Source organism: Benincasa hispida, chromosome 3 (genome assembly GCF_027475165.1).
Source record: "Benincasa hispida cultivar pf3 chromosome 3, pf3_genome.v1.1, whole genome shotgun sequence".
NCBI lineage: Eukaryota > Viridiplantae > Streptophyta > Magnoliopsida > Cucurbitales > Cucurbitaceae > Benincasa > Benincasa hispida.
In genome coordinates, this window is record NC_143480.1 from 14524230 (window position 1) to 14548427 (window position 24198).

At 36.2% G+C, this 24198-nt stretch overlaps 1 long non-coding RNA gene across 1 annotated transcript; it reads left to right on the plus strand.

Moving 5' to 3' along the window:
• The first annotated feature begins 1494 nt into the window (after positions 1–1494).
• On the plus strand, positions 1495–3123 carry LOC150037045 (uncharacterized). The gene is made up of 3 exons (XR_016528566.1): positions 1495–1880; positions 1981–2047; positions 2842–3123. It is a non-coding gene; the product is annotated as an uncharacterized LOC150037045 (long non-coding RNA).
• The last annotated feature ends 21075 nt before the right edge of the window (positions 3124–24198 follow it).

Here is a 24198-nt window from a genome sequence, read left to right on the forward strand (position 1 = left end):
GTAAATATATACATACATATACATACACACATATATATAATAATAATAATAATAATAATAATAATAATAATAATAATAATAATAATAATAATAATAATAATGAGGAGAGAGGTCGATGATCTGCCGGCCCCCCATTTCGAAAGGCCAACTCGCAGCCTGACTGCCTGTTTGGCTTACATCAAAGGAGGTCAGCTCAACTTTATATAATTAAAGAAAAAAAGAGGGGGTCGACAACTTGTTGACCTCACCTATGAAGATGCCTTGTAGCAAAGTTGCATGGCCTTTTTGGCCATGCATAGTATGTTGAAAGAGTTATATATATTATAAACGTTTCTTAGTAGAATTTTGCATGGTTTGGTCATGAAAGGACCATGTTCGGTGTTATGAAAGGATTCTTAGTATGGCCTATATATGCATGAACCATGCGTTTGCTTTAAAAAGAAGTATCAAAATAATTATGTTTGGAGACTAATAGGTTTCCCATTTTTGTTTTTTTGTAACTCAATTATTTCCTAGAAAATCAATTTATTAAAGAGGTATAATTGTGTCGCAAGTAATGATTGGTCAATCAAGCGTTAGAGTTCTACCCAAGAGTCGGACATATTGAATGCATAAGTGTATAATAGCTCAGGAAATGACGATTTAGATGAATTAAAGATCGATGATGGCCTGGCAGCTAAAAGATCGGGTTAGCTTCAGTTGCCAAAGGATCGACCAATATAATCTTTGAGTCATGAATAAAGAAGGATACGCTTTCAAACTGCTAATTTTTTACCAATAAAACTACATTCAAACCTGATTCTAACTTGAGTGTCGAAGTGAATTTGGCTCAACACCACACCGGTATTTAACATTGCTCATTTGCAGGATATCAAGCTACTCCCTCGAAAAACAAAAATTAACCGTTGGTGCGATTTTCGACATCAACAATTGACGTCGTCTATGGGGGAGAGAAATAGTAAAATCTTTTAGCCATACTACTACATATTGTGTTTGAACCATGAGTAACGACGTGAGAATCTCCCAACTGATGGGGATGATTCAAACCGTGAACGTCATCCAAGGTGACAACCCATACGTGTTTCAAAAACTCATGTGGGTGAGACCCAACTTGAAAAAGAGCCAACTCATGAGTATGCATCTCTAGCCACTAAAGTTGATGGCTTACGTAACATCCTGATTTTTTATTTTATAATTATGTTTTTTTTATTATTGTTGACTACTTGGATAAATTATATGAGATTTATGTTTTTTTTTCCAAGCTAAAATATGATTTAATTATTTGGAATTAATTGAGTTTTATTTTGGCTTATATTTTGAGAGATTTGGTTATCTATGGAGATAATTAAATGTGTATATTAGATTCTTTTTTTTTTAGGAAAAGAAAAAAAAATATAAGTATATATATATTTTGGGAGATAATTAAGGAATTTATTTTTTTAAGGGAAAAGGAAGAGTTTAATTTGGTTATATATATATTTGTGGAAAGGTTAAAGAAAAGAGAAAAGGAAAAAAGAAAAAAAAAGTAATTTTCTTTTTCTCTCTCTCTCCACGCGCAAGCAACCCCCTTTTCTCTCCTTCTTCTTTTTTTTTTCCTTTTCCTTCCTGCCCTAGCCGCCAACACCTTCCAGCCGTCCACCGTCCGTCGTCTGCCTTCCAGCCGCCGTGACCTCTTCCCCAGCATCGTTGCAAATAGCCTCACCTTGTTGTTCTGTCGACGCTGCGAGCAGCGCCGCCAGCCTCGTCGTTCCGTCGCCGCCGCAAGCACCGCTGTCTCGCTGCTGCGCCAGTCGACCGCCGTTCGCCTCGCCGACGTTAGCCTCGCCGTTCAGTTTTGCTTCTGCCACCGTTCGCCCGCCACTACTTTTTTTTGAGATTGGGTAAGTTTGGATTGTTTTGGGCAAGGTTTGGTGTTGAGTCTTTTTTTTTTAAGTGCCTCTTGGTGTTGGAAACGATTTTACCCATTGTGTCGACTTTCAGGATTTGGATTTCGAGGCTTTGCTAACAAAGAAAGGACCATTCTCTTCATCGAAGAGTTTCAGTTTTGGTAAGTTTTGTGTAGTTGGTTATTCTTTTGGATTGAGAGTAATTGTGAAAAAAAATAAGTTTTTGGAATTAATTCTTGATCAAATTGGCTACTTGAATCAAGTTTTGGAATTTGTCTTGGATCAAGCCACAACTTTGGGTTGATTCAAGTTTTCCAAAGGTTTTAAGGAATTATTTGCGTGGACTTTTGTGACCAAGTTGAGGTAAGTGATACTATTACTGCTGCCTTCGTGCCAGGCGATCTAGATTAGACCTATGAAGTTACTTGGTTGACTTTGGAGCATGATTTTTGTTTGATATTATGTTTTGCTAGTTGCATGGTGGTTACAAGTATTATGAGCATGTTAAAATTATAATCAGTATTGATATTATGTATGTGATGCATGAATAGACCAGTAGAGCGGTTTATTGTCTTGCCTTGACGCGTGTTATTACTATGTTTGACGGTGTGCCTACGGGCCGCTAGACATGCGTGAACTGACAGGTTAACGTTCATGTTATTATTATGTTTGACGGTGTGCCTACGGGCCGCTAGACATGCGTGAACCGACAGGTTAACATTCATGTTATTATTATGTTTGACGGTGTGCCTACGGGTCACTAGACATGCGTTTCAAGGCAAGATAGTACGTCTTTTGGTTTTCCTTTCGTCATAAAAAACCGATGTAACTGTATGAGCCACGGGCTAATTTTATTTTTTTTCTTTGCTCATGGATGCATAGTCTGATCCCGGTAATGGGATCACTTACTGAGTATTTTATACTCAACCTTTATCCTTACTTTTTTTTTTTTCAGGTAAGGGCAAGAACACTCGGGCGACTGACAAGAAGAATCTGTGACAGTGCCAAAGGAACCAGAATTCGCTTTCGCATTTGACTGTTTATATTTTCGCATGTTTTGTTTTTATCCATTCATGGATTTATCATAATTTAGTTAATTAATTTATCCATTTATTTATTCATTTTTTTTATAAATTGTTTCTTGTTAAAAAGGATGCTCGGGTTGAATAATTCAAGATTTTGAGATATGTTAGAACATTTTTTTTAATATACTTAATGCAGATTAAGATTATGATTATTTTCTTTAATGTACTTTATTTTCTTCAATGAGAATATTTATACATGCATGCAGTAGCGATTCCCTTTTTAGTAGTCCTAAAAAGTGGGGTTGTTACAGCTTAGGTCAAAACCGGAACCAGATCATGGAGATGCTCAGACGAAAAAACCCAGTGAACGAGGCCATCAGGTAGAATGCGATATACCCAAATGAGGAAAATAAGCGTGACGGGAAGCAAAAGTACAATTCATTGGCTTAGAGCACCACCTCAGTTGTCCGAGACCCAACCAAGGGTAAAGGTCCAACGATTGAAGGGGTGGGGGAATATGAGGTTCTTGGACCAAAGGCATCGGAGAAGCTGATATTGGGAAGGAATAATAGGCGAGTGAACAATCTGGACTCGAAGAAGCATGCATCTGTTGATCACCATTCTCGAACTCCTACTATTCAAAATTATGGTCCAGCCAAGAGTCAGCCCAAAAGATCTTACACATATTAGGGGCGATCGACAGTTGGAAGAGGTGACCAAATAGAAGCTCACAGGATGGTGAAGGAACTAGTGAAGGTCATTGAGCGGAAGCATGTGATCGGACCAAATACCCAAAATTTACAAATCATAAATTTTACAACAAGAACATATAGATTATACATTTAAAAGAAAATTGCAATATATTTTAAAACATAGATTACAGAATAGAAAATAGGTTTAAAAATCTTACCCTTGAAGGACTCTTCTTCACGAGATTCCTTCTCCAAAATTTTGTCACGAACAATCTCGAACCCTCTAACTGTTTATGAGGACACCATCACGAAAGATTCCTCTATATTCTCTGGACGAGAATCCAGAAGTTTTTTGAGCTCTGACTATTTTGGAAAAGAGGGATTTTAAGAGTTTTGAGAGGAAGATATGATATTCCAATTTTCACAGAACTTTTTTGTGTCTCTATCTCTTGTGAAAAACACACCAAAAAGAAGAAGAATAACTTCTCTCTTTTTCTTCCCACTACCACATTTGTAGAGATAAAAGATGGGGAAAGAGTTACAACTCCCTCCTAAAATAATTTTTAAAATAAAATAAAATAAAATAAATTATTTTTATAAATCAATTTAATATATATTTATATGATAACTACCTTATCATATAATATATATTAAACTACATGTTATATCAAATATTACACATAATCTATAGATTCTATATTGTATCAAATACAATATAATCTATAGTTTCTATTTTCTCACCAGTGGCATTGAATATAAATCTCATTTATATTAAATTCAATTATATGAATCAAATTCATATAATTAATATTTGAATCATATTCAAAATTTATTTCCTCTCAAATAAACTTTCTATTACAATGTATCATATACATTATAGTAATTATTTCATATATAAATAGATGAAATTAATTATATCACATATAATTAATTTTCTCAATTAAATTGAATAATATTAATCCAAAAATTGATTCTCATTAATTCCCGTTGAGCTATAGAGGGGATCTCATGGACCTGTAGCTTGAAGCTCCAACGGTACATGAATAATTAACTAAACTCCTTTAATTAAATTATTCACCATTAGTTAATTGTCGGGTACTCCACTAAAGACTGACAGCTGCACTATTTGTAGTACAGATATATTTCTATGTCCATTGAATATAACCAATCAACAGTACGATGACCCTTCAAAAATTTCTCGTAAGTACAGTTGGGCCAAAATTACCGTTTTGCCCCTATAGTTACATCTACCTCCTTAAGTACCAGCGATCCCTCTAATGAACAATAAATCATAGTCCAACTATGACTAAACCCTTTTTGAGCCAGGAGAGGATATAACGCCAAATTGTTCAAGCCCCGGAATCAACTTTTAAGGGGGAAATTTATCTACTTGCGCTAACATTGGGGAATGAGTGAATTCGTTCTTATGTAGCTGTGTTCCCAGCTCCTCAATCAGACGAATCCCTAAAATGGTAGGCTTGTTGAGTCGACGATCTGGCCACTCTCATTCATACAAATCAAAGAACCGACTTCATAGGCAGGAGTTCACAACTCATTCAGGATTTAGATCATGTTACCTATGGTCATCCTGGTGAAATGAAAGTATCTATTATAAATGACATTATATAATGACACTAAACATTTCGTGGTCCAGTCTTATACAAACTCCTTGATATAGAATATCCCCGCTCACATGTCTCCATATGAATGATCAGGATCAGATCATTTATAGCACTTTACAATAATTGTAACATCTACAAAACGGGTCATACTCGTAGTGTCACCAGTATAAGGTATCCAACCTTATCTATCTACTATAGATCATTTAGGTTATCACTCAAACATGATCCACCTATATATCTCTACATACATGTTTAAGCTACAAAGATAACCTTGGATATTAGTTTATTGGTTTGTGGTTAATGCAACTAATTTTGAAATAAAACATCACATATTTTATTACATAAATAAAATGTTTGTATATTACAATTACAAACTATGAGACCCTACGAGATTTAGGGTATCAACCCTAATAGATGGAACAGACAGACAAATCTGACCTGGGTATAGATTTACGAGATCTCATTAACAAAAGGCGAATGAAGCAAGCCGAGGATGACAAAGAAGTGGATAGTTGACCGTGGGCAGTTGAGTTATGACACATCCAGAACCAACTAGGAAACATCAAGAAGGCACAAGATCGCGACAGGTTGGACTTTGATAATTTGTTGGATCAGGTAAACCCACCTTTCACGGATGAGATCATGTAGGAACCGATACCCCCTAAATTCAAGTTACCGACTATAAAGCCCTATGATGGATTGAAAGATCTAGTAGAGCATCTAGATACGTTTCGATCATGGATGGAATTCTATAAAGTTTGAGACGTTATCAAGTGTTGGTCATTTTCGTTTACTCTTACAGAACCTGCCCGAAACTGATTCAGAAAATTGAAGAGAAGAGTAATAACCTCATTCTAAGAGCTGGCGAGAGCATTCATTACCCAGTTCCTAGGGGGTCGAGATCAAAGAAAACCTCCCACTCATTTGCTCACCATAAAGCAGGGAAGGAATGAAACACTAAGAGAATATGTTGCAAGATTCAACAGTGAAGCTTTGCCGATTAAAGGTTATACTGATGGTGCTACCCTAACAGTTGATAACTTGTAGAAAAGCTGATAACTTATAGAAATACAAGTTATTTTATCTCTCTCATCTAAAAAAATAAGAAAAAGTTATGAAATGACGACAACTTTGTTAAAGAATTCATATAAGTAATCAAAATATGCGATCATACATCTTCAACGCCTGATCTATTTGAATTTTGAGCTAATGTTGTTGTTTTAATGTAGAATGCCCACTGATGCGGTCAAACAAGAACTATCAAAGACAAATACATGATCAAATCACCAGTTAAGTTGGTAATTTTAGGCGATGAAGCATGATATGACATGGGCGATGGAAGTCAAATCACAGATTGAGTTGGTAGCTGACAAGAGAACCTCATTGAAGATTCAATGAACTTTTGACGCGTTGCAGGCGACGTGTCAGGGTATGGAATTTAATGCACCTTATCAACACAATCGTGAGTGAGAGAAGAGAAGTCATCCTCAAATGCCTATAAATACCCATGCAATCACCATGTAAGAATATATACTTGAGACACCAATTTTCTGAGAAGAGAACTCTGTAAACAAATCCTTCTCGTTCAGCCATAAAACACCCTAGTGAGAGCTTGGGTCTCTTGTGGAAGAAGAGGAGGTTCATTTTTTAATATTTGCAGAGAAGCAGTCATCATTAGAGCCGGAGGAAGCAAGACATTGCACACCACAACTTGATTCTCTGTCCCTTTCTTTATCTTAAAGTGTATCTGTGTTGTATTGTTAACGTTGAAAAGTTCAAAGTCTGCAATATGAATACATATTTATTCCATCATTTGTTCATTTTCTCCATCATTATCATGAGTAGCTAAATTACTTTATGGGTTGAGAAGCATGTAGCCAGCATAAACTAAGCAACAAAAGAATCATGCGATTAACTTGTTTTATGTATGCCTTCATGCATCACTTGGATGAATCGAAAGATTACTTTAAGTAAATTGAATCTGAGTTTGAAAGAACTCAGATTTAGAACTCATAAAACAAGAAGAAATGCTCCTTAGAAATAAGTACATCTTTTACATATTGCACTCATCGCATGCATCCTAGAGATAGGATAGTGTGGCTAGATACACTGAGAAGTATTGGTCGTAATATCAAGTGCATTGCTTGAACGCATGTTTCATATCATCGCATAGCAGTATCCAACGACCACTGTTCACACTGTTTCACTTAAAGTACAACCCTCATCGCATAAAGTTTAGAGTTATAATAACACAAAAAATTGACCATTTGATTGAACATTTCATTTGCATTAAGATCGGAGTATTAGTTTCATCGAACACTTGTAAGCAATCCCTGAGTTCAACCTGGACTTACGAAGACCCTGGTTGAACTTGTACTTGGGTTCTACTAGGTAAAACAAGGTGTTATAACCTCATAATCATTATTCATCTCATCGCATGGAATGAACGCATCAACAACTATCGTAGTCGGGCTTAGGGACCAGAAGTTCCTCTGGTCCTTAGGCAAGAAAGCCGCTATGAGCTATGTCGAACTTCTTTCTAGAACACAAAAGTACATGAGTGTCGATGAGCTCCTTCGCTTGAGAGGTGGCAAGAAGAGAAAACCACTCGTCCGAACCACTAGAGTTCAAGAGTTTGAGAAGATGAAGATCATCGCAACAAGAAGAGAAGGACAGAAGAACGGTATGTGGCACCAAAGAAGTCAACTCGAAAAGGCTTGCCACCTAGCAAGTTTGAACGTTACACTCTCATGGTGGTCCCTGTGGAGAATATTTTTATGGAGATCCAAGACAAGGAAATGGTGAAGTGGCCAGCCAAACTGAAAGGTGGTTCACAACAAATAAACGGAGACAAGTATTGTCTTTTCTGTTGGGGTTGTTGCTCTAAATCTTGTATGGTCCTGTAGTTTGTAAACACCTGTATGAATAAAAATTTGTGATGTAATAATATGAGATATTTTCTTCACTGTTATCTATGAAATATGAGATATTTTAGTTGCATTAACCATAAACCAATAAACTAAAATTCCTGGTTATCGTTGTAACTTAAGCATGTATGTGGAGACATACAAGTGGATCATGCCTTAAATGATAACCTAAATGGTCTGTAGCATATGGATAAAGGAGGGAAACCTTATCTTGATGACACTACGGATACAACCCGTATTGTAGATATTATAAGTGTTGTAAAGTGCTACAAATGGTCTGATTTTGATCATTCATGCGGAGATATGCTAGCAGGGGTATCCTATACAAAGGAGTTTGTATAAGACCGGACCACAAAATTTTTAGTCTCGTTATATAACGTCGTTCATGTCAGAGACTTTCATTTCACTAGGATGACTATAGGTAACATGACTTAATCCTGAGTGAGTTGGGAACTCCTGTCTATGAGGGCGGTCCTTTGATTTGCATGGGTGCGAGTGGCCAGATTACCGACTCAAAACCTACCCTTTGGGGATTCGTCTGATTGGGGAGCTGGGAACTCAGCTACACAAGATGGAATTCACTCATTCCCCAAAGCAGGGGTAAGTAGATAGATTGCTCCCATTAGGGCTGATTCCGGGGCTTGAACAATGTGGCGCCACACACTTCTCATGGCTCGAGAAGTGTTTACTCATAGTAGGATTATGATGTATTGTTTATTAGAGAAATCAGTGGTACTTAAGGAGTTAGATGTAACTAACGGGGCAAAATGGTAAATTGGTCCAACTGTATTTACGAACGATCTATAAAGGGTTATCGTACTGTTGATTGGTTATATCCAATGGACACGAAAATATATCTGTAATGCGAAGAGTGCAGCTGTCGGTCTTTAGTGAAGTGCCCGACAGTTAACAGATGGTGGATATCGTGATTAAAGAGTTTAATAAGTTATTCGTGTATCATTGGAACTTCAAGCTACAAGTCCATAAGGTCCCCTTGGTAGCTCAATGGATTTAAGTTGAGAATCGATTTTTGGGTTATCCTGAAGTGTTCAAATTAACAAGAGGGAATTTGATTATATATGATATAATTAAATTTGTTCAATTATATGTGATATAATTGATTTGATATATTAGATACATTGATTGGAAGAATTGATATAACTATGATTTATATTAAATAAAGGAGAAAAGAACTATGGTTTAAATATTATATATGATGTGATATTAAAACTATAGGTTATAAATATAATATGATAAGTTAGTTATTATATTTATTTATAATAAAAACAATTATGAGATAATTGTTTGTTGGTTATTTATTTTCTCCATTAATAGTGCAAGTGAGAGGTTAATTTCAGATCTAATAACTGAAGAATAAAATGAAAAGAGCTTTTATTTTATGAACGATCGCTTCATTATTGATTTACTAATCGATCACTCACGAGAGACTATACGATAGCCCTCACGAGAGACTAAACGATCGAGCAAGAGATTGCTAGACGATTGCTTACGAGAGCGAGACATTGCTAGACGATTGGCTAGACGATTGCTCATGAGAGTGAGACATTGCTAGACGATTGCTCACAAGAGCGAGAGATTTCTAAATAATTGCTCACGAGAGCGAGAGATACTAAACGATCAAGTACCCACTGTCTATACGATAGACAAAACTTTTCTCCCAGTTACTTGATCATGTAGTTCGATCGTATACTTCCTTCTTCCTTCTACCAAATTCACATAGAGCACACACCTCCTGGATTCTCACTCCGAGAATACCAAGGTTGTCGAGTGGTAGTGTTGAGAGGTTGCTGCTCGAGGATCAGACAGTTTGTGATTGCAGCGAAAGTGAGATTTTGCTAAACGATTGAGGCAAGAGCGAGATTTTGCTAGACGATTGCTCACGAAAGCGAGAGATTCCCAGAATAAGAGTTCTTCAATGATCTTGCTTTCGCTCATTGGTTCTCTTGAATAAGAGTTCCTTCATTTTCCATCGGGACCATGACCATACCACTGCAGAATGTTTTAACCTTAAGGAGGCCAAAGAAAATCTAATTCAACGAGGTCAACTAAAGGAATACGTGGGAGAAGGTGGTGTCTAGAATGGTAACCAAAGAAAAACAACTCGAAGTAGGAGAGATCGCACGTTGACTCTGCCTAGAGAAATTAAGAAAATCATGGATGATTCGATTGGAGGTGATTCTGGAAGAAAGCGAAAAAATAAAGCACGTGAGGCCTGATTCTCTCCAAGATTCTTGGAGGTATGTTCTACTGCTATAGTAGATCAAGTTATCAGTTTCTCTGAGGAAGATGCAATAAATCTGCATCAGCCTCACAATGATGCTTTAGTTGTGTCTTTGACCATAGTGAATATCAAGGTGCATCAAATTTTAGTGGATGGAGGCAGCTCAACGGACATTTTATCTCTTCGCGCCTTTTACGCTATGAAATTGGGGTACAAACATTTAAAAAGAAACGTGACCCCATTGTCAGGGTTCAACGGGCAGTTGGTATATCTAGAAGGTAACATAGAGCTTCCAGTCACCTTTGGCTGGGGCATAGTCTGTGTGACAACCTGATGACGGAAAATTAGATGTCAATTACTTAACAACTAAAATTACGTGAATGCAATATGTGATGGATGTTTTTAATGTATGTGATGATTATCATGCGTCGGTGGTCATGTGTTGGAATAAACTATGCGTTAACGAATGTATGCGATGACCATGCGTTCCTGTCACAAATTTTCTTGCGCTGACGCCAAGTATAACGCGAACGCAAGTTTCTCGGGTGATTCGAGGTCGAACTCAGGGACTTGTCGCTAGATGTATGTGGTAATGTGCATGCGACAGTTGAATAAAAGAATGATGGAGGGGTTGCTAAGCTAACACTACTTCTACTTCTAACTAACAAACAACGCAATGAGAATATGACTGAGAGGTAGAGACACAATAACTATTGGCAGGAAGTAAATGGATGGAAAAATAGATAAAATGTGGAGATGTCTTCACTGCAACACTGAGCTTGACCGCAAGGGAACCTCAGCCAATGCAAGCTATGCGATCATGCCACACACACTTGAGCTTAATCCTAGGACGTATGCGATGTATATGCGATAGTGCCAGGAAGCCTATGCCTGCTTAAACCTCCATAACCTGCTCACGTGCTCTCACCGCATACCACCATATCCTATTTCCTGGACGCATGCGATATCTTCTCTGTAGGGTGCATACGCTGTGTGATAGCAAACGAAGCTTATCTATAAGTTCCCCATTCTTGCTTATGCATTCCAATCCACTTTCTCGAGTCTTAGATTTGGATTTTAGACTACTCTCTCAAGTATGCCTAAATGATGAATGAGGTGCTCATAAGACAAGGTAACCACATAAACTTGGCTGACGTAAGATTATTTCTATCTCTAGTGAATAATAGCTTACATTGCTTAATGCAACCAACCGCTTACCCTCCCAGGCAATTAATTGTTGCCGACTTTACTCATAGACAAGCGTTGCGTTCGCCTATAGACAGGCGTTGCTATAGCTTCATACTAAGCAAATAAGGTTTTCTCACACACTCATGCAACGCACACCTCCCGGTGGTTTGCTACATGCTTCATATCTCTAATCCACATGACTAAGTATGCGATACTCAATCTCACTAAGTGATGCAATGAAAGTTAAGGATGCTAAGTAAAGAAGACGGAGATGGAATTGAAGGAAACACAGAAATGCATTGAACACATAATGTATTAATTCCTTAATCACAAAATGTAATACAATACAATATAAGAAAAGAAAGGAAAATGACATGACCAGTTGGAAGCAATGACTTGCTTCCTGCGGATGTGCGTCAAGGTTGCCGGTGGTACCATGGAAGGGCGGTGGAGCTGACTCTCTCGAGATCTAACTCCGATTGAAGGCGCCGGTCGTCACCCAGAATGGAGGAAGGAGATGAAAAACTCTCAAGCTTTCTTCTCACGCATTTGTCTGGATCACAAGGATCCGCCCTAGGGCGAACCTCAGGTGAAAACCTTGGATGATTTGAAATTTTGCTTATCGGCTTCTTTATATAGAGCTTTGATTGCCGACAGCATTAATGGACTGCTCTGATTCTGACATTCGCGGTGTGTTAGTCCTTTTCTGAATCTCTGTTGCTAACAGCGTGGTAGGTGAAATGTCAACATCATCTTTTTGATTTTCCCGAGAGATGCGTTGATGCGTTCATTCCACCAACCTTGCGTTGATCCCTCTATTATGCGTTATCGTATACCTGCAATCATGTAGTGACCGCATTCGCTTAATACCACAACTTCTACACGATGACCGCAATCGCAACTCCTATGCGACGGGCGCATGCGGCTGATTACTGCAATACCCATGCGTTGATTGAATGCGTATGCCTTTGCGATGGAGAGTTTCTCCGCATGCAGTCATCTTATGTGGTAGTCCGACTTCGCGTTTTCGTCCACTTCCTGCATTAGCTACAAAAATAGACAATTGAAAGCATAATAACACATAATAATGGGTTAGTCGAGATTCTCAATGCTGAACGCCGCAAGCTCATTTTTCTCATGAATTCCTAACATAATTGTCGAATATTTTGCTTAACAGCCCTCATAATTCTAAATAAAAGGCCTAAGATGACATGCATTTCTGCATGTCATCACAACCACGGTGGAGTTCTTGGTGGTGGATGATAGATCAATCTACAATGACATCTTAAGAAGGTCATCCCTGAAGAAACCTTGTGAAGGGACCATAAGTGGAAGCGGATCGTCCTAATTCCTAAAATTTCACAGAATACTAATTTCAGAAAGAATAAAACAAAAAGTATGCATTTAACAAATAATACAACATGCTTTTAACAATTACTGAAAAAAATAAAATGAGATCGAAACCCTTACCTTTGAAGAACGATTCTTCAATTGAATTCCCTTGATTTCTAATCAGGCACTACCACAATGGCTACCATGGTATTATTAGAGATGAGAATCCAAGAGGAGTGGGCTCTGACTATTTTGGTTGAGAGGGAAATTGATTTTCTTGGCAGAGAGGAGGAGAAGGAAGGATAATTTTTTCACAAAAAGTTTTTGTGCTTTTTCTTTCAGAAAGAAAAAAACTAGAGCCATTCACCCACTCCTGGCGCAACGATATATATATATATATATATGCTAAGGTTTATTATTAAAATTAATTTTATTAATTTTTTATTTTTGAAAAAACAGTTATAGGGAGGAAGTTGTAACTCCCTCCCCTTTTTTTGTCCACAACGTGTAGGAGTGAGTGAATGGCTCCAGTTTTCTTCTTTCTGAAAGAAAAAATATAACATATAACCAATAGTTTAATATTGTATCCTATACAATATAACCTATAGTTTAATTCTTTCAACAACGATATTTAATATAAATCCCATTTATATTAAATCTAATTATATGAATCCAATTCACATAATTAATATTTAAATCAGAATCAAATATTTAATTTCTCTCAAATAAATACTTAATATTATAATGTATCAAAAACATTATAGTAATTATATCATATATAATTAAAATTTAATTAATTATATCATATATAATTAATCTCCTCAATTAATTTGAACAGTACAAATTAATCCAAAATCTGATTCTCATAAAATTCTGTTGAGATACTGAGGTGACCTCATGGATCTGTAGTTTGAAGCTCCAACAGTATGTGAATAATTAATTAAACTCTTTAATTAAATTATTTACCATCCGTTTGTTGGGTTTTATGTCCTAAAACTCGTGGTTTGTAAACATTAGAACTTATTCTGAGAATTCAATAAAGTTGTTGTTGAATATATTGTTTTTAGAAATCCAATAAACCTAAGTCCCTTGACTATTATATGAGTACTTGAACTTTATGTGGAGACATACAAGTGGATCAAGTTCGAGTAAATAGTCAAAATGATTTATAGTATATGAATAAGATTGGGTACCTTATTCTGGTAACACTATTGGATGCGGCCTACTATGTAGTTGTTACAAAGTGTTGTAAAGTATTACTTATGAAGTGATCCTAATTCGTGCATGTTGAGACATGAGGAGTGAGGGTGTCATGTGAAAATGAGTTTTGTGCAAGATCGGACCACGAAACCTGTCACTCTTACTTTATAACGCTGTTTACTGTTTAAGACTAAAAATTTCAAAGCGATGACCTAGGTAACTTAACCTTAATCCCGAGCTAACTATGAACTCCTGTTTTTTCGGGATTATTCTTTGATCTACAAACGATGAGAGTAGACCAATTGCCTCTGCTTAATAAGCTTACCATTTTGGGGATAAGACCGGATGAATAGCTGGGAACATAGGGTGCAAGAGAGAATTCATTCCTAACCGATTAGGGTTAGTAGAGAGGTTGTTCCCTTCAAGTGCTGATTCTGGGTCTTGAACATGAGGCCTCACCCTCTCATTGGCCTGAGAGGGATTCGATTTGTTGATTAGATCACAAATCAATTGTTCATTAGAGGATCAGTGGAACTTAAGGAACAAGAGGTAATTTCGGGGGTAAAACAGAGATTCAACCCAACCGTTATTATGAGCAACCTGTGAAGGGTTAACTTACTAATCATGGTTATATCGAGTGGACATAATATATCTACAGTGAGGGGAGTTCAGCTATGGGCTTTAGTGGAATAACCCATTAGTTAACGAATGGAGGTTAGATCAGTCTAATGAGTTTAGCCGATTAATCTAGGATCGTTGGAGCCCATTATCTATAGGTCCGCCAGGTCCCCCTACTAGCTCGTAAATGGGTATGCTTTAGGGTAGCTTGAGAAATTAATTTGAAACATTCAAATTGAATGGAACAAGAGAAAAAATATTTAAATATGATTTAAATATATAAAGATGATTATTGGGCAAAAATTAATTTAAGAAAATCAAAAATTTAAATTAAAATGATTTAAAAGTCATTTGGTGTTTTAAAAATAAAATGGAAAAATCGTTTTTGCATGGCACATAATGGAAAAAGAGTTTTTTCCATTATCATCATCTTTTATGCTCACACACAAACCATGAACTTTTTTACCTTGATTCTCTAAGCATGAGCCGTAAGCCATGCACTCCATCTCTTTGCATGTTCATCTTGATATATAAAGAAGCTTGGAGTTGTTGGAGAAAAAAGAGGAATACAGATTTTTGAGAGAAAAATCGTGGTGAGAAGAAGCTATCTTCTTCAACCCGCTACTGTGAGCTTCCCTTGTTTCTCCACATCTACAAGCTGTTCTTGAGTCACACAACTCTTCTTAAAGCTCCAAGAGCATAGTAGGGAAGGCTTTGAGGTGGTTCACATTGATATCAAGTGAAGACAACAGCTGTACAAACGATTTTCTTGAAGAGTTCTTCAAAGGTATGTTCTGAAAACTCATTCTTATGAACATCATGCTTTAGTTTTTTTTGTCAAAATTAGTGAATTAGAATACTTATGGATCCTTGATACTTCCGCTGCATGTTGTTTAACTCTAACACCTTAACTGTTAACTGTCGAGTATTGTACTAAAGACCAACAGCTGCACTCTTCGCATTACAGATATATTTTTGTGTCCATTGGATATAACCAATCAACGGAACAATGACCCTTCATAAATTGCTCGTAAGTACAGTTGGGAAAAATTACTATTTCGCCCTTATAGTTACATTTAACTCCTTAAATACCACTGATTCCTCTAATGAACAATAAATCATAGTCTAAATATGACCAACCCCTTCTCGAGCCAAGAGAGGGTGTGGCGTCACATTGTTCAAGCCACAGAATCAACCTTTAGAGGACCAATTTTCTACTTGTCCGAACACTGGGGAATGAGTAAATTCTTTCTTTTGTAGTTGTGTTCCCAGCTCCCCAATTAGACGAATCCGCAAAATGGTAGGCTTGTTGAGTCGACGATCTAGTCACTTTCACCTATACAAATCAAAGAACCGCCTTCATAGGCAGGAGTTCACAACTCACTCAGGATTCAGAACATGTTACCTATGGTCATCTTGGTGAAATGAAAGTCTTTATTATGAACGATGTTATATAATGAGACTAAACATTTCGTAGTCTGGTCTTATACAAACTCCTTTGTATAGAATATCCCAGCTCACATGTCTCCACATGAATGATATTCTATACAAAGGAGTTTGTATAAGACCGGACTACGAAATGCTTAGTCTCATTATATAACATTGTTCATAATAGAGACTTTCATTTTACCAAGATGGCCATAGGTAACATGACCTGAATCTTGAGTAAGTTGTGAACTCCTGCCTATGAAGGCGGTCCTTTGATTTGAATGGGTGAGAATGGCCAGATCGCCGACTCAATGAGCCTCCCATTTTAGGGATTCTTCTGATTGGGGAGTTGGGAACACAACTATACAAGAAAGAATTCACTCATTCCCCAACGTCGGAGTAAGTAGATAAATTGCTTCCTCAAGGGCTGATTCCGGGGCTTGAACAATGTGAAGCCACACCATCTCTTGGCTCCAGAGGGGTTCAATCATAGTTGAACTATGATTTATTGTTCATTAGAGGGGTCAGTGGTACTTGAGGAGGTAGATGTAACTACAGGGGCAAAATGCTAACTTAGGCTCAACTGTACTTACGAGCAATTTGTGAAGGATTATTGTACTGCTTACTTTTTGTATCCAATGGACACATATATCTGTAGTGCGAAGAGTGCAACTGTCGATTTTTAGTGGAGTGTTTGACAGTTAATAGATGGTGAATAATTTAATTAAAGGAGATTAATTATTCACGTATAGTTGGAGCTTCGAGCTACAGGTCCATGAGGTCCCCTTTGTAGCTCAATGGGAATTAATGAGAATCAATTTTGGATTAATTTAAAATTTTCAAATTAATTGAGGGAATTAATTATATGTGATATAATTAACTTAATCTAATTATATATGATGTAATTACTATTATGTATTTTGATATATTATAATATAAACTTTATTTGAGAGGAAATAAATATTTGAATATGATTCAAATATTAATTATATGAATATTGATTCATATAATTAAATTTAATATAAATGAGATTTATATTAAATACCACTGGTGAGAGAATAGAAACTATAAATTATGTGTTATATTTGATATAACATATAGTTGAATATATATATATAGACAAAAAGAGAAGAAACTTGGACAAAAAAACAAGTAACTTGGACAAAAAGAAACGAAGTGACTTAGACAAATCTTTTTTATCGATAACCTCAGACCAATCAATCGAATATTGATTAATACGTAATCGATCGAACACTACTTGAAAATGAAAATGGCTCTTCTACTCAGAAATGAAATGTTCCTGGAAATTCTTGCTCCCATTGGACCATTTGTATCTATATGCATTAGGTATTATATGATAAGGTAGTTATCATATAAATATATACTAAATTCATTTATGAAAATAAATAAATAAATTTTATTTTATTTTAAAAAAATCATTTTGGGAGGGAGTTGTAACTTCTTCCCCCTCTTTCTCCCTAAAACGTGCTAGTGGGCAGAAGAAAGAAGTTCTTCTTCCTGGTGTGATTTCACAAGGTGTGAGATACATCCACAAAAAAGTGTTATGAGATTTTGATTCCCATCTCTTCCTTTCATCATTCTCAAAATCCCTTTTTTTCAAAATAGCAAAAGCCCACAAAACTCCTAGATTCTCACCTAAAGAATACAAAGTTCATGATGGTGTCCTGATTCACGATTAGAGGGTTCGAGATTGTATTTGACAAGATTCGGAGAAGGAATTCCATGAATAAGGATTCTTCAAGGGTAAGGTTTCTTAATCCCATTTTCTATTCTGTGATCTCTGTTTTAAAGCATGCTAATTATCTATTAAATGCATAATCTGTATGCTTTTGCTGTAAAATTTATATTTTGTAAATTTTGGATTTGGGTCCGATCTCATACTTCTGCTCAAGGACCTTCAGCGGTTCCTTCAATTGGTATCAAAGACAGGTTTTTGGCCCAAAGTTTTTTTTTCCAAAAATTTTGGTTTAATTTTATAGTGTTCTGGTTGGATTTTGTATTCTGTAATTCACATGATGAATGTTTTGTGGAATGTATTGTTTTGCGATTATTGGATGTTTTCGAGATTGGATTGTTTAGATTTATCGCTTTCAATTTACAAATTAGTTTGTAAGGGCCCATGTTTTGGGGCGTTTAAATGTGATCGAGTCTGTATTTAAATTTTTGAGTCGCTCGTGCTATTTCCAGTGTGTTTTTTGGAGAAAACAAAGTCCAATTTGGAAGAACAAGAAAGTTCATTCGATCGATGCTTGGCGATGCCTACTATGCAATGAAACTTGGCACGAGTTGCTATGGGATAGCACTGTGTAATCGTTGCTATACGATAGTTTTGTGCTATCGTTGCTGTGCGATAGCACTATGCGATCGTTGCCATGCGACAACACTCTATGATCTTTGCTAGGCATGGTGTTAGATGATAATTGCCATGCGTTGGATGTGGGCAATCATTGATGGGCGGTTCGGGTCGAATGGTTCAAGACCCGATTCACTTATTTCAAATCGGCTGACTCTTATTTTGTATTAGTTTGTTTTTATTTTTTTAAGTGTCCAATCCCGATCCATTAATTGCCTAATCTCGATCATTGTTGGAGGGTTCGGGTCGAGTGGTTCAACATCTCATGCATATATTTTAAAAGCAACCCACCACTCTATTGTGATTTTGTTTCTGAAAGATCAAAAATAAAAAATTGCATAAATTGGGTTTTGATACCAATTGAAGGGATTGAATCCCAAGTGGAAGCGTGGGATCACCTTCCAATTTTATTTTCGATTTTACATACATAAAATAAGGTATAAAAATAATAACATAATAGATAAACAATCAAGATTAGCATGCATTTAAGAGAAGAAAGGGAAGAGCTAAACCTTACCTTTGTAGATTTCCAAATTCTTCACGATTCCCTCTGCGTCTTCTCCGGAACGTCTTTTCACCTTGTTATTCTCTAGGATCCCAAGAATTGGATGTATGGTCTCCAAAACTTGGAAGAGGAAGAAGAAGTAGTAGAGAAAAAAAAAGAGAGATTTTGAGAGAATTAATAGGAGACTAGGATTCAGAATTCCCAATTCAACTGTAACACAAACATGAGCGATGAAGACCTATTTATAGTGAGGAGGGGTGATCCCCTTCTCCTAATCTTTGTTATTTCTACTCTAGTTCTAATTTAATTAAATAATTTTTATTTAATTAATTAGTCCAATAATTAAATAACCATATATATTAAATCCAATTTAATATAATAATAAATAAATAAATAAATAAATAAATAAACATCACGTTTATTTATCTCTACTTCTCAAAAATTAATTAACCATTAATTACTCAATTAAATGACTACACTAAATCATATTTAATATAGAATTAATCAACATATAATTATCACATATTTATATGGATACATCTCTTTAATATTTGAATCTTATTCAAATATTTTTCTCTCCTAATTATAGATCACATCTATAATTAACTATTTTATATTAATCTCATTAATATGCAATTGATTTGAACAATCAAACCATTCCTCTTATATATCCTTTAGTGAGCTAACAAAGGGACCTTATTGACCTAAAATTTAGAAGCTTCAGTGATAAAAGGTTAATTAATCAAACTCTTTAGTTATGTTAATCAATTTTCATTAACTACCGATCACTCCATTAAAAACTGATAGCTGTACTCTTCCGACTATAGATTTATTTTTGTGTCCACGGATGTAACCAATCAACAGCGAGTCGACCCTTCACAAATTGCTCATAACTATAGTTGGGTCATAATACCGTTTTACCCCTATAGTTACATCTAACTCCTTAAATTCCACTGATGTCTCTAATGAACAAACAGTTTATAGCGTAACTATAAACTAACACCTCTCGGGGCAGTGAGAGGTTGAGGCCTCAATGTTCAAGACCCGATATTAGCTATTAAGGGAGCAATTTATCTACTTTCTCTAAGGTTGGAAAATGAGTGAATTCCATGAGTCAGCTAACAAGGCCAATCTCACCCATACAAATCAAAGGACTGCCCTCATAGACAAGAGTTCACAACTCACTCAAGATTAAGGTCAAGTCATCTATGGTCATCCTAGTGAAATGTAAGTCTCTTCTAGCAATGGTGTTATACAGAGAGACTATTCATTACGCAGTCTGGTCTTATACAAACTCTTTGTATAGAATACCTCCACTCGTATGTATCCACATGATCGATCTGGATCAGACCATTTGTAGTAGTTTACAATAATTGTAACATCTACAAAGTAGGTCGTATTCATAGTGTCACTAGGATACGGTACCCAGCCTTATCCATCTACTATAACCCGTTTAGGTTATTACTTAAACATGATCCACTTGTATGTCTCCACATACATGTTTAAGTTTCATAAAACAACCTTGGATCTTAATTTATTGGATTGATTTAATGTAGTCTAAACATTAATAAAATACCTTTTATTTTATCAGATATGTTTGTTTGTACAAACTACAAGATACACTCGATTTAGGACATTAACTCCAACACATAATAAACTTAAGGTTAAGACTAAGTTGCCTAGGTCATCTAATTGAAATAGGAACCAAATTAGTTAATGACGTTACATCAAGTGGTTACTATTTTGCGGTCCGGTCTTATGCAAACTCATTTCATAGGATACCCCCACTTGCGTGTCACCTACACGAACACATTGGATCATTGTGTTTCTATCAAATACAAAGTGGGTCGTATATATAGTGTCACAAGGATAAGATACCCAGCCTTATCCATATACAATAAACCCTTTAGGCTATTTATTGAACATTGATCCTATATGTCTCCACGTACAGTTCAAGACCCATAAGACAACCTTGAATGTTAGTTTATTAGACTTAAGGTTATTAAGACAAAATAGAATACAAGACAATCAACAACATTTATTGAATTAACATCGATAATTCTTTATTGATAGATTCAATTGATAACATTTACTATCTAGGAATTCTAGGGCATACAACAAACTCCCACTTGAACTAAAACTCTAGTCAGTAGATTGTACATAATATCTGAATCCAAAACAGTGGGAATATGGTAAATAAATACAATAAACTAGGGCATCCATATACCCATTACACATCTCCTACTTGCCCTAGATTATACAATATACATATTTTATAGACCTAGATTCTCTAGATGACCCTTGAAAAATTTAGCCCCGAGAGCCTTCGTAAATGGATTAACAATGATGTGCTCCAAGGCGATCTTTGTGATGATCACATTTGCTCATTGCACAATCTCTCGTATCAGGTGATACTTCCTCTCAATATGTTTTCCTCATTTATGACCGTGAGGTTCTTTAGAGTTAGCTACTGCCCCACTATTGTCATAGTATAAGGTGATGGGCAAGTCTATATTTGGAACCACTTCTAAATCGTTTAGGAACTTTTTGAGCCAAACCAATTCCTTTGTTGCTTCACAATCAACTACATATTCAGCCTCCATAGTAGAATTTGCAATGCATCCTTACTTGATACTTTGCCATACTACATCTCCCTCGTTCAGTGTAAACACTGACCCTGACGTGGATTTCCTAGAATCCTTATCAGTTTGGAAATCAGAATCAGTGTATCCCATAAGGATTAAATCCTTAGCTTTATACACCGGCTTATAGTCCCTCGTTCTCCTAAGATACTTGAGGATGTTTTTAACCGCATTCTAGTGGTCTAACCCTGAATTGGATTGGTACCTACTGACTATTCCCACTGTATAACAAATGTTTGGCCTAGTGTAGAGCATATCATACATTAAGCTGCCCACAACTGAGGAATAGGGAATACGTCTCATATCCTCAACTTCTTGAGGTGTCCTAAGACATTGTTCCTTAGACAAGTGAACCCCGTGCCTGAAAGGTAATAAACCCTTCTTAGAGTTCTGCATCGAATATTGAGTCAACATTTTGCCAATATAAGTTGCTTGAGACAGAGCCAACATTTTGTTCTTGTGATCACTAATGATTTGGATCCCGAATACATATTGCGCTACTCCCAAATCTTTTATTTGCAATTGGGCTACCAACCATTCTTTAAGTCAGTAAGGTACCCTATATCATTCCCAATGAGTGGGATATCGTCCACATAAAGTACTAAGAAAGTTACTTTATCGTTGATGATTTTATTGTAGATACAAGGTTCCTCAACCTTTTGATCAAAACCAAAAGATTTGATCACTGTATCAAATCTAATGTTCCATAATCTAGACGTTGCTTCAACTTATAAATGGATCGATTTAGCTTGCAAAATTTTCGCTCTTGACCTTGGGCTATGAACCCCTCGGGCTGAGACATAAAGATCTTTTCTTCAAGATTTCCATTCAGAAAAGCAGTCTTGACATCCATTTTCCATATCTCATAGTTATCATATGTGGTTGTGGACAAGAGAATTCTTATAGAATTAAGCATAGCAATAGGGGAAAAAGTTTCCTCATAGTCAACCTCTTCCCTCTAGGTACAACCCTTTTCTACAAGTCTAGCTTTGAAGATTTGTACCTTTCTAGCTACATCTCTCTTTCTTTTATAGATCCATTTACACCCTATGGGTTTAACCCCTTCAGGAAGATCTACAAGCTCTCATACTGAATTGGATTACATAGACTCCATTTCAAGGTCCATGGCTTTGACCCATTGGTCCTTGTCTACATCATTCATTGTGTGTTTATAGGAAAATGGATCCTTAAACCATCATCTAGTATGACAACCTGAGTTTCAGTTAAACCTATGTAACGGTCAGGTTGTGTCGCAATCTTCCCACTGCATCAAGGCACTCTCAACGATTGAGAAGGACGAGACTGACCTAAAGTGTCTTTTGGGTATATGCCCTAGTTTATTGTATTCATATGTTTATTGTACTCATATGTTTTTCACTTAAATTCAACATTGTGATACTCCACTCGGAGTTTTAGTCCAAGTGGGAGTTTGTTGGATTTTATGTCTTAAAACTCGTAGTTTGTAAATTAATAAACATATTCTATTTTGTTTTTCGATAAAGTTGTTATTGAAATTGTAATCTTGAATCCAATAAACTAAGGTCCTGAGGCTATGTAATGTAGTTTGAACTTTATGTAGTGACATAAATGTGGATCAAGTTCAAATATATAACAAAAATGGTCTATAGTATATGAATAAGGTTGGGCGCCTTATTCTGGGGACACTATGGATGTGGCCCATTTTGTAGTTAGTATAAACGATGTGATCCTAAATCATTCATGTGGAGACATGAAAGTGGGGGCATCCTATACAATGAGTTTGCATAAGACTGAACCATGAAATAGTCACTTTTTATGTTCTAAACGCCATTTTATGTATAAAACTGACTATTTCATTAATTGATGACCTAAGTAACTTAATCTTAATCCTGAGCTAACTATGAACTCCTGTTCACTTGGAATTATCCTTAGATCTGCATAGGTGAGGGCAGCTCAATATCATTGGCCAATAAGCCTCCCATTTTAGGGGTAAGATCAGGTGGATAGCTGAGAACATAGGGTGCAAGATGAAATTCACTCATAGGGAACATAGGGTGCAAGATGGAATTCACTCCTATATATTATAGGAATAGTAGATAGGTTGTTCCCTTTAGTACTGAATCCAGGTCTTGAACAAGGGGCCCCACCCTCTGCTTGGCCTGAGAAGGGTTCGGTTATAGGTTGGACCTTAAACCAATTGTTCATTAGAGGATCAGTGGAACTTAAGGAACAAGATGTAGTCTTGGGGGTAAAACGGTTTTTATGTAACCTGTGAAGGATTAGCATACTAATCATGGTTATATCAAATGGACACAAATATATCTATAGTGAGGGGAGTGCAACTGGGGACTATAATGGAATGATCAGTTAGTTAAGAATGTTGATTAGCTCCGTCTAAAAGAATTTTAGCCAGCTAATCTCTGATCGTTGGAGCCCATGATCTATAGGTCCATTAGGTTCCCCTACTAGCTCATATGGATTAAACTTAGAACAGTATTATAGAATGATTCAAATTGTTCGAATTAGGTGAAGAGAGAG